We start from the raw sequence: 11,189 nt of genomic DNA, 5'->3' as shown, positions 1-11,189 counted from the left end.
ATGCTTGCTGTTGTCAACTCCATTATGAGTTACAGCTGCCAGTTGGCTGCTTCTGTAGTTCTCATTGCTCTTTGTTGTTGTCAGTGAGGTTGAGCCCTGTCTGACTCATAGTGACCCTGTATAGCATTTTCAATGAGGTGGGTTTGAACTGCCTACCTTGTGGTTAGCAGTCCAGTGCTTATCCAACAACGCCATACTGGGACTCATAGTGTACATTATTAGTGACGTCTTCCAAGTCTTGCATATGTGTTCTTATTAACATATTTCTTAGAATTGTCAAATCACAAAGCTTACCATTTTCAACTTCAGCAACAGCCCAAGGGTACTGGCTTCCTCTGACCTATTCAAGGAGTGTCATTCAGGTTTATTCCTTATGCCATAAACTTGAATGATAGCATTACTACCTCCCATAGCAAGAGGTAAACGGCCCTTTATCTCTTTAACAAACTTATTTTCCTTATCATCATCTGTTTCTGGGGATTCATGAATTTCAATTTTATATTGTTGAGTTTCATTCACTCCCCTGGTGTGTGTCTGCTTTGGCAGTGAATGGGATGCTGCTCACTTTTTCAGGCAAGCGCTTCATAAACTCAGTGTCCAGTGGTTTAAGTCCATGTCCTGAAGGAGCAATGAAATACAAACCTCACAGCACTCTGGTTAGGCATTTGATGTGTGTTTATTCGAGAATCTGTATTTAGGTAGTCCTCAAAGTTACTGTCCACAGTAACTGTCCGCAGCTGTTACTGTTGCCCACTGCATCTCCAAATCCTGGGGTATCAACTACTGTGAGCAGTAACTGAACCCCACCTTCTTTGATTAAAACTTTGCATTGTTCCACCTCATCAGTCTTTTTATCCTATGGGGAGGGCCAGATACTCTGGAGAATACAAATCTGTGAGGTGTAATGAGTTGATTAATGTTGACTTTCCCCTCCAGATTCACCTATTACCTTAAGTCTAAGTGTGACTTTAGACTCACTCTTCGCTGGCTTTCTATTTACTTGATTTGGGAGATTTGCAAATCCTACATAGTCTCCAAAGTTCTTTTGTTGTGCTACCACGGCACTACTTTTAATGCTCCCTTCTCAGCAGCTGTGGATCTTGCCCTTGTGTTTTTTTTTTTTTTTTTTATATATATATATATATATAAAGTTTTTACTGTGAATTAAGTGATAGTTTGCATGGGAGAACATTGGTTTTACACTCATCATTTATTTCAATGATTACAGTCTCCTCCGTGCATCATCATTCAACTGTATTTGCTTCTATTCCCTGTTTTTTGTTTCCTTTGGGGGCAGGGGAAGGATATACACAAAAGCACTCAGGAATACGTATAATCATTTAAAGAACACAAGAGCAGATTCTGCATGCCTGCCTCCAGCCTTTCTCGTTCCATGAGTCTAGAGTCCTCAGCTGCTCTCTCTTTCCATGCCATCATCTCTGCCACCATCTCTGGTGTTGCTGCTTCTCTGGATATGGTCCCGCATTCTGCTTGTGCTCTTCTCCCTTGGTGGTCCTACGGTCCTCTGTTCCTGGACTGTAAGATTAACTACTACCCCTTTTTTGTTACAAAATTTCTTCCTTTACAGTTGTGACAGTTACAATTAGTCATGATAACAGTTACTCACTACTGCATCATAAGAATCTTATCCCCATTTCCTTTCACTGGACCCATCTAGACAGGATGAAAACTATTCAGTAGGGATTCTACCTTCCCCCACACACTCTGAAATTAGACTCCCTCTTGAAAACTTGTAAGCCAGTCACTTCATGCCTTTATAGCTCCCCCTCCACCATTTTAGACAGCCAGTGTCTAAATTGCCCATCCCTATCTACTCTGTATACAAAGGGAATAGCATTGATAGTTGATGTGAAGATTCCTTTCCTTTCAGTTGGTATTTTGAGCTACTACATCCATAAGTATAGGCCAAGTTTATCGAATTGTACCAATTTATACTTGTTTACTATATATATATATATTTTTAATCTTCCTCTGGTCAAATTCTGATCATCAGCTATGGAAACTAGGTCGAATGGGTACTATCTGCAAGTTTGGGCATTCTTGCTTGCACTCTTTTTAAATAATACTTCAGGTGTTGTTAGTGTTAGTGCTGTCAAGTCAATTCCGACTCATTGTGACCCTCTCTAGGGTTTCCAAAGCTGCAAATCTTTATGGGATCAGGTTAGTGAGCACAATCTGCTGACCTTGTGGTTAGCAGTCTAGTGTTTATCCTACAGAGCCACCACACACTACTTAAGTGTTATTATACAATATCATTTGCTTGAAGTGATTGAAAATAAATCCAGTATCTTTGATTTACTGTGAGAATAGATTTCAGTAGATTGGACTACTCTATGAGGTCAACTCTTTACTTTCCCACATGCATGTCAGAAAGCCCCATTAGTTTTAACATGGACTAGAATCTGGAAAGTAAGAAAGCTACATCAAAGCAAAGCAAAAAATATTCTGTAGTCTGTTGTGTTAGACCTGTTTTGTAAAACATTCCATGTGTTGTAAAAGTCAAATGAGAAAATGTATACAACACCTTTGCAAACTGTACAATATTAGTATTCAACAGTAGGACTTGAAATCACCAATGACATTAATGTAAGCATACACCTGAAGAAATGGCACTTAGCAATATGTGTTTACTTAAAAAGAGCCCATTCCAGATTAATTAAAAAACATCACTGCTTTATAGGTTCTTTGACTAGAGCCAGGATGAAAAAAGAACTCATAGTTATTCCCTCCAACGTATATCCTTGGTTGTTGTTGTTAAGTGCTGTCTAGTTGGTTCCAACTCATAGCAACCTGTATAGGGTTTCTGAGGAGCAGCTGGTGAACTTGAACTGCCAACCTTATGCTTGAAACTGACCTTGGCATGCAGTGCATTCACTCACAGTGCCACACCAGGACTCCATATACTTGGTTAAGTGGTGTGATTGTAGTGTCTCTGAGTTTTAAATACTTGGGGACTTGGACTCTGAAGCATCTTTTTAATAATAGAAAATGCTTTGAGATGTTCAGTTGAAGTCTGTGCAGTATAGTACTACTCTATTTGTTCAATAGATAAGGAATAAATATAGTTCATTGTTAATATATCCATAATCAACTATTTACAACCATTAAAACAGCAAAATAAGAGATGTGTACCTTAAAATGAATCATTATATAATGTTATCAGTTTATGATGTTTTAGCATGCCTTTTGAAATCATTCTTTCCCTTAGATTTATGGTTTTTGAAGATTGCTGATTGCTGTATTGATTACTGGGTTACTATGTCCAAATGTCCATTCCTGGGAATTATCAAGTAATACAATGTGGGAAATTGTTATATAAAGAACCCCTTTCTTTTTCTACAAGTTGTTAATCAATATTTGTGTTCTGGGGTGAACTTGGCGTAACTTTTGTAAAACACTACTACATAACACACTACTGAGAAATCTCTACCTAGTGTGTACTTATGTCTTTCCTCCCCTATTTTTGTTTTCTTTTAAAATGCTTTTTTAGCTGAGACTATTAGTACATCTCATAAGGTTTTCAGAGACTAAATATTCGGAAATAGTTCGTCACTCCTTCTTCCTAGTCTGTCTTCTTCTGGAAGATAATGTGAAACCTGCCCACCGTGGGTGACCCTGCTGGTATTTAAAATACCAGTGGCATAGCTTTCAGAATCACAGCAACTCACAAGGCACCACAGTACGACAGACTGACATACAAGTAGTGGCAGTGTTTTGTTCTGTTGTACTTAGGATCGCTATGAGTTAGTACCGACTCGATGACACCTAACAACAACAACAATCAGTACATTGATTTCCTTTTCCTGTAGGATTCTCCTAAAATCGAACCCACTGCCAGCAAATGGGTTCCGACTCCTAGTGACGGAAGGACAGAGTATGATTGCCCATGTCGCATGTTATTCTTGAACTCAGATCTCTCTAAAGTTTTTCTGCTTGCCTAGTCCCGTCATGTTCAAAGTTGGAGCCATATGCATTCTATCTGAAGAGAGAAGAATGTTGTCGGTACTGGTTTTTGTTACCTTCCAGGAAATTAGCTGCAGTCAAAAGTTTTGGTAACTTTTACAAGGCTTTTAGAGTGGCTCCATGGAAGTTGTAGGGTCAGATAGGTTTGTTTGGTTAGTTCTGCTGCTTAATTGAAGTTGGCAACTCAAGCCCAGTATTTTGATCAAAGTCACTTGTGCCAAAGGATTGAGTACAAGGTGTTTTTTCAAAGACTGACTAATAAATTAGTCTCATTAAATTGAGTAGATTATCTATCTGGGTTTACTGTGGTTTTGTGAGATATAGGTCATAGGATAAAATGAAAATCTAGGTGTAACACATTAGTTGTTGTTGTTGTTAAGTGCCGTCGACTTGGTTCCGACCCATAGCAACCCTGTATAGGGTTTCCGAGGAGCAGCTGGTGAGCTTAAACTGCTGACCTTGCAGTTCAAATGGCTTTGTAATCTGGCGCATTAACCTACAGCGCCACACCAGGACTCCAGGTGTAATACATAGTACTTAATAAACATTTCTTGGCAGGTATTGTAGTAGGAAGGACATGTCAGCCAGATAATAAGGGACAAAATATGTGATTGTCTTGTGTTACATAAAGAACTCTGTTGTTCATAGTGTTAGAGAATAGACCAGGAAGTAGTCTAATACTTGTATTACAGACAAAGCTGTATGTAGTTCAATTGATTTGTAGTATAAGTGAATTTCTGTTGGATTTTGTAATTTTAATCTTGAATTCTGTTTTGCTGTCTGCTTTTGCTTTGTTGAGTATATTAGGATTGAATTCCAATGATATAGAATATAACTGTACTTGTTACGGAAACATTTTTGAAAACAGCACGTTGATGTTCCTTTAGCACCCTCTGCTGGGTATAAGAATTAATTCACCAGACATGAGAGGATTGAAGAAGAAAAAAAAAGAAAGATTGGAAGGGCTTTACTTTAATTATTTTTTAATAAAGCCCATTCTTGAAAGGAGTTTGTTTTACATTTTGAAGATTTTTTTGTCCTTATTGATTATTTTAGTAATAACAAACGGTTTATAAGTTTATATTTTCTTCTTGACATTTCATTCAAAACAGGTAGGGGAGAAAATAAAGACGTAAATTCTGGTGTATGATTTCAGCCCCTTTGTATGGTATAGAAACAGAAAAAGAGAACCTCTTTTTTATTTTCTAGAAGGAACACTAGATACCTTGTTGTTGTTAGGTGCTGTCGAGTTGGTTTCGATTCATAACCATCCTGTGTGCGTCCAACAGAGCAAAACAGTGCCTAGTCCTGCACCATCTGCACAGTTGCGTTTGAGCCGCTGCTGGAGCCACTGTGTCAGTCTATCTTGTTGAGGGTCTTCCTCTTTTTTTCACTGACCCTCTACTCTACCAGGAGTCCTGGTGTGGCACTGTAGAAAAAGCACTGGACTGCTAAGCACAAGGTTGGTGGTTCAAATCCAGTAGTCACTCCTAGGAAACCCCTATACAGGGTCGCTATGAGTCGGAATTGACTCAACATTACCTAACAAATACTTAACCAAGTATGAGGTCCTTCTCTAGGGACTGGTCATGCCTCCTAATAATGTGTCCAAAGTATGTGAGTTGAAGTCTCATGGTCCTGGCTTCTGAGGAGCATTCTGGCTGTACTTCTTTCAACATAGATTTGTTTATTATTTTGGAAGTTCATGGTACTTTCAATATTCTTCACCCACACCGTAATTCAAATGCATCATTTCCCCCCATTGTCCAGCTTTCATATACATACGAGGTGATTGAAAATACCATAGCTGGCAGGCCACCTTAGTCCTCAAAGTGGTATCTTTGTTCTTTAACACTTTAGGAGGTCTTTTGCAGCAGATTTACCCAATACAATATGTTGTATGATTTCTTGACTCCTGCCTCCATGGGTATTGAGTTAGGCATGAAAAAGGAAAGATTTCAAGTGTTAATTATTTTTTCATAGTATCATTGAATGTTTATATTTTAATAAAATTGAAGACTGACATTTTGATAGAGAAACTTAGCATATGAATTTGGGAATCTGAAAAATATTTTAACTGATAGACTGGTCCCTCTTTCAATCTGGCCTTTTATAGCTGTTTACTTATTGTAGAACTTTCTCCTCAGTGCCAGTGGGCATTGTGGCTCACTCGGCCTGTTCTGACTTACAGAATCGAAAGGAGCAGATTGGATACTGAGAAAGTAGTTTTTAATTTTTTAAGGGCAGCTGTGTTATCCTGCAGGGTTTTAGACTTTTTCCCCTTAATTTTTAATAACAGTGGAGCCTCTCCAGGGCAGTGGTCATTTCAGTATGTGCTGAACATAAGAATTTGTCTACTGTAAAATGCATCAAGCTTTACACCTCCACTGCCCGGAGGTCCCTTTCTAAGGATTCAAAGCCAGGATTTAGAAGGGTCCAGGATTTCTAACTGGTTCATTCCAGTTTGATTCCCTGCTGAGAATTTGCATTTTCATCCCAGATATACTGAATTAGAATCTACCTTTTAATAAGATTCCAGGTGATTCTTATGTACGTGTAAGGTAAAAGTTTGTATACATTCTTATTGTACATGTAAGATTCATCTGGGGATCTATAAGATTACTTGGGATCTTTTTCTGTGTGTGAGTGACTGGGTGAAGGCAATCGGTTTTCCATTCAGCAATCCCTGAACATTTGTTTCATGTCATTTATTGCAAGCCCTACAATGTAACATCACTTATCCTACTTTCTACCTGTGTTTCCTGTTTCCATTCCTCCTCCTTTCCTAGCCCTTTTGAGCTTTGTTATTCCAAAGTGTGGGTAACTTGCTCATGTTGTTGTTCTCCGTGTAGACCTGAAAATTGAGAAATGGGAGTGAGTTCAGTTCCAGACCTGAAGGGTGACTAAAGGCCGTAGTCTCAGGGCCTTTATTATGATTTTGAGTTTTACTGCACATCCTATCCAGGACCTTCTAATGTCACCTCTCTTGGGAATGGGCACAAATATAGATCTCTTCTAATCAATTGGTCAGGTAGCTGTCTTACAAATTTCTGGATCTAGATGAATGAGGGCCTCCAGTGCTGCATCAGTGTGTTTAAATATTGCCATTTGTATTCCATCAATTCCTGGTGCCTTGTTCTTTGTCAATGCCTTCAGTGTATCTTGGGCTTCTTCCTTTAGTATCCTTGGCTCTTGATCATATGCCACCTCCTGAAATGGTTGAACATTGACCATTTCTTTTTGATACAGTGACTATGTGTATTCCTTCCATCTTCTTTTGATGCTCCCTGCATCATTCAATACTTTGCAAGGCAAAGCTTGAATTTTTCCCTCATTTTGAGAAATGCTGAGTGTGTTCTTCCCTTTTGGCTTTATAATTCCAGGTCTTTGCATATCTCATCTTTGGTCATTAGTGTCTAATGCATCAAATCTGTGTGTGTGTGTGTTTTTTTTTTTAAGTTTTAATTGTGAATTGAGAGAACATGGGAGAACATCGGTTTTAACCATCATTTCATTGCAATGATTACAGTTTCCTCCTTGCGTGCATCATCAACAGTATTTGCTTCTATTCCCTCTGGGTTTTTGTTTTTGGGTAGGGGAGATGTACACAAAAATGCTCAGGAATATATAATAATTTAAACAACCAGAGGACACATTCTGCAAGCCTGCCTCCTGGCCACCAGCACTCAGTCTTTCTCTTTCCGTGAGTCTAGAGTTCTCAACTGTTCCCTCTCTCCATGTCCTCATCTCTGCCTCCATCACTGGTGTCACTGCTTCTCTGGATAGAGTCCTGCATTCCGCTCGTACTCTTCTTTCTTGATGGTCCTAGGGTCCTCTGTTTCTGGACTGTAAGTCAAATCTGTTCTTAAGATGATCTCTAAATTCAGGTGGGATATGTTCAAGGTCATATTTTGGCTCTCGTGGACTTGAAATTTTCTTCAGCTTCAGTCTGATGTTGCATATGAGCAATTGATGGTCTGTTCCACAGTCTGTCCCTGGCCTTGTTTTGGCTGATGATATGGAGCTTTTCCACCATCTCTTTCCACAGATGTAGTCAATTTGATTTATGTGTCCCGAAGGCTTTATTCCAGTAGTGTCATCATGGTCAACTCTATATTTAGGAGGCAGCTCTTTCCCAGTTGTATAAGATAAGTCCCCTGCTCTTTCAATCTCAGGAGCTTATTTCTGGCACTGTATCTGTGCCGAAGGGCATCTTTGTCTGGTTCCTGTTTCCAAAGGGAATGCTTTCAGTTTCTCTCCATTGAGAGTAATGTTGACTGTTGGATTTGTATGTTGTTGTTGTTTAGTGCCATGGAGTCGGTTTCAACTCATAGTGACCCTGTATAGGGTTTTTGAGGAACAGCTGGTGAGTTTGAACCATTGATCTTGCAGTTCAAAGTGACCTTGTGGTCCAGTGCATATACTGCAGTGCCACACAGGATTTCCTTTTAGTTTCTTTTCATTTGTATCTATGCTCTTAATTATGTTGGGGAATTTCCCTTCAATTCATACTTTGTTGAGTGTTTTCATCAATAATGTGTGTGGATTTTGTCAAATGCTTTTTCTGCATCCATCAACATGATCATGCGGTTCTTTTCCTTTGTTTTATTTATATGGTGGATTATGTTGATTGTTTTTCTGATATTGAACCATTCTTGCATTCCTGTTATGAATTCCACTTATTCATTATATGTTGTTGTATATGTTGATATATTGTTGAATTCTACTGACTAGGATTTTGTTGAGAATTTTTCATCTATGTTTGTGTCATTTCTTCTCTGAATGTTTGGTAGAATTCACCCATAAAGCCACTTGAGCCTGGACTTTATTTTGTTGTTGAAGTTTTTTAATAATCTGATCGATTTCTTCTTTTGTTATATGTCTGATCAACTTTTGTTCTTCACGCTAAAAATTTATCCATTTATTCTAGATTTTCAAATTTATTGGTTACAGTTCTTCATAGTATTCTGTTATTATCCTTTTTATTTTTGTTGGTTCTGTTGTGATGTCACCCATATCATTTCTCGTGCAAGTTAGTTGCATCCTCTCCTCTTTTTTTGTTAGAATTGCCAATGGTTTGTCAATTTTATTAATCCTTTCAAAACACCAACTTCTTGTAATGTTTGCTTCTTTTCTATCGTTTTTCTGTTTTCTAATTCATTTATTTCTGCTCTAATCTTTATTATTTCTTTTCTTTTTTGGGCAGTAGACTTATTTTGCTACTCTTTTTCTAATGTTGGAGATGTTGGGTTAAGGTGTTAATTTTAGCTCTTTCTTCTTTTTGCATGTATGTGTTTATTGCTAGACATTGCCCTCTAAGCACTGTTTTTGCTGTGTCCTAAAGGTTTTGGTATGTTGTGTTTTTGTTCTCATTTTATTCAAGGAATTTCTTTGTTTCATTTTTTATTGGTTTTATTATGCACTAATAGTTTTTCAGCAGGTTGTCATTCAGTTTCCATATATTTGATTTTTTCCCTTGATTTTCCTATTTTTGATTTATAATTTTATAGCATTGTGATCTTAAAAGAGGCTTTGTAGTATTTTGATGTTTTAAAATTTATTGAGGCTTGCTTTGTATCCTAACACATAATCTATTCTGAAGAATACTCCATGTGCACTGAAAAAGAATGTGTATTGTGTTGGTGTTGGGTTGAGTGCTCTGTATAAGCCTATGAAGCCAAGTTGATTGATTGTGTTTTTAGTTTTTCTGTCTCTATTGAGTTTCTTTCTAGTTGTTCTGTCCTTATTGAATGTGGTGTATTAAAATTTCCTTCTTTTATTTTAGAGTTGTCTGTTTCTGTCTTCAATTCTATTAGGGTTTGGTTTGTATACTTTGAGACTCTTTCTTTGGGAGCGTAGATATTTATTATGTTTGTGTCCTCTTGTTCAATTGACCCTTTAAGCATGAGATGATGTCTTTCTTTGGCTTATGCTAGTTTTTCCTTGAAGTCTACATTATGTTTTTATTCTCATTTTAATGAATTAATTTTAGAAAGTAACATTGCCACTCTTGCCTGTTTTTGACTGCCATTATCTTGTTTTTTGTTTTTTTTTATCTATCCTATGATTTTTAAGCTATTTATGTCTTTGTGTGTTAGGTGTGTCTCTTGTAACAGCATATATTGAAGGATCCTGTTTTTCTTATCCATTCTACTACTGTCTTTTGATTGGTGCATTTAATCCATTGACACTGAATGTAATTATCTGTAGCTGTGAGCTGATTTCAATAATTTTTCTATGTGTTTCTTTCATATATATATATATATTTAAACTTTTTATTGTGAATTGAGTGAAGATTTGCAGAACAGAATATTTCCAATATTAATATTACACCTTGACCCAATCAATGAGTTTACATTTCATGTGATATCTTACTTCACCAATACTTTCTGTTCCACATATTTTTCTGTGCTGAGTTAATTTTGTTTGTATATTTTTCTTGTCAGTTTATTCACTGCTGTTACTTTAATGCCTGGAAAATCTTCATGGCTTTCTCTTTTCTTGATTTGATGTGAAGGTTTATTAATTTTCTTTGTGGTTACTCTGTAATTTATTAATTTCTTCCACAATTTGAAGCAATTCATTTTATCCTGAAACTACCTGACGTCTTTGCTGTTTGAAATTCTGTAACGATACTTCTCTCTCTTTTTCCTGTGTAGTTGTCTTGATTATAAATTGATATCTCTGATTCCCTACTTTCAGTTTTGTAAGTTTGTTGTACATTGGACACTCCTGTGTTATTTGTTGTTGTTAAGTGCTGTCGAGTCAGTTGTGGCTCATAGCGAACCTGTCCAAGGAGCGACTGGTGACTCTGAACTGCCAAACAGATGAAAGTAGAAAGAATACTGTAATTAACTACTATGACTGTTTATTACTCAGCTTTTATAGTGATCAATTTATGGTCAGTCTTATTTCCTGACTATTAGCCCCCCGCCCAGTGAACTTTTCTTATCAAAGCTGATAATTTTAAAGAAAACCCAGATATCATGTAATTTTATCCATTAACAATTCAGTCTGTATTTTTAGAAGATAGAGTTTTAAAAACCTCCAATCTTTATCACACCTAAAATGAATAATTCCTTAGTATCATTAAATATACAAACTTTCTCATTTCTAGTTTCTTTTTGGAATGCCTTGAGTCTTTAGATTAAATTGAATATTTATTAAATTTCATCTTTCAATGCCTGTTGCTTCAAAATACTTTA

General features: G+C 37.0%; 1 protein-coding gene and 1 pseudogene across 1 annotated transcript in view; one reads left to right on the top strand and one right to left on the bottom strand.

The window, feature by feature from the left end:
- The window catches only part of CCDC171 (coiled-coil domain containing 171), a 399,920-nt gene that overhangs the window by 69,241 nt on the left and 319,490 nt on the right, over window positions 1–11,189 (top strand). The window lies entirely within an intron of this gene.
- LOC102815206 overlaps window positions 1–11,189 on the bottom strand; it is a 21,327-nt pseudogene that overhangs the window by 7,330 nt on the left and 2,808 nt on the right.

The sequence above is a fragment of the Chrysochloris asiatica genome, unplaced genomic scaffold (genome assembly GCF_000296735.1).
Source record: "Chrysochloris asiatica unplaced genomic scaffold, ChrAsi1.0 scaffold00065, whole genome shotgun sequence".
Lineage (NCBI taxonomy): Eukaryota > Metazoa > Chordata > Mammalia > Afrosoricida > Chrysochloridae > Chrysochloris > Chrysochloris asiatica.
This window is presented reverse-complemented; position numbering and strand designations above follow the sequence as displayed.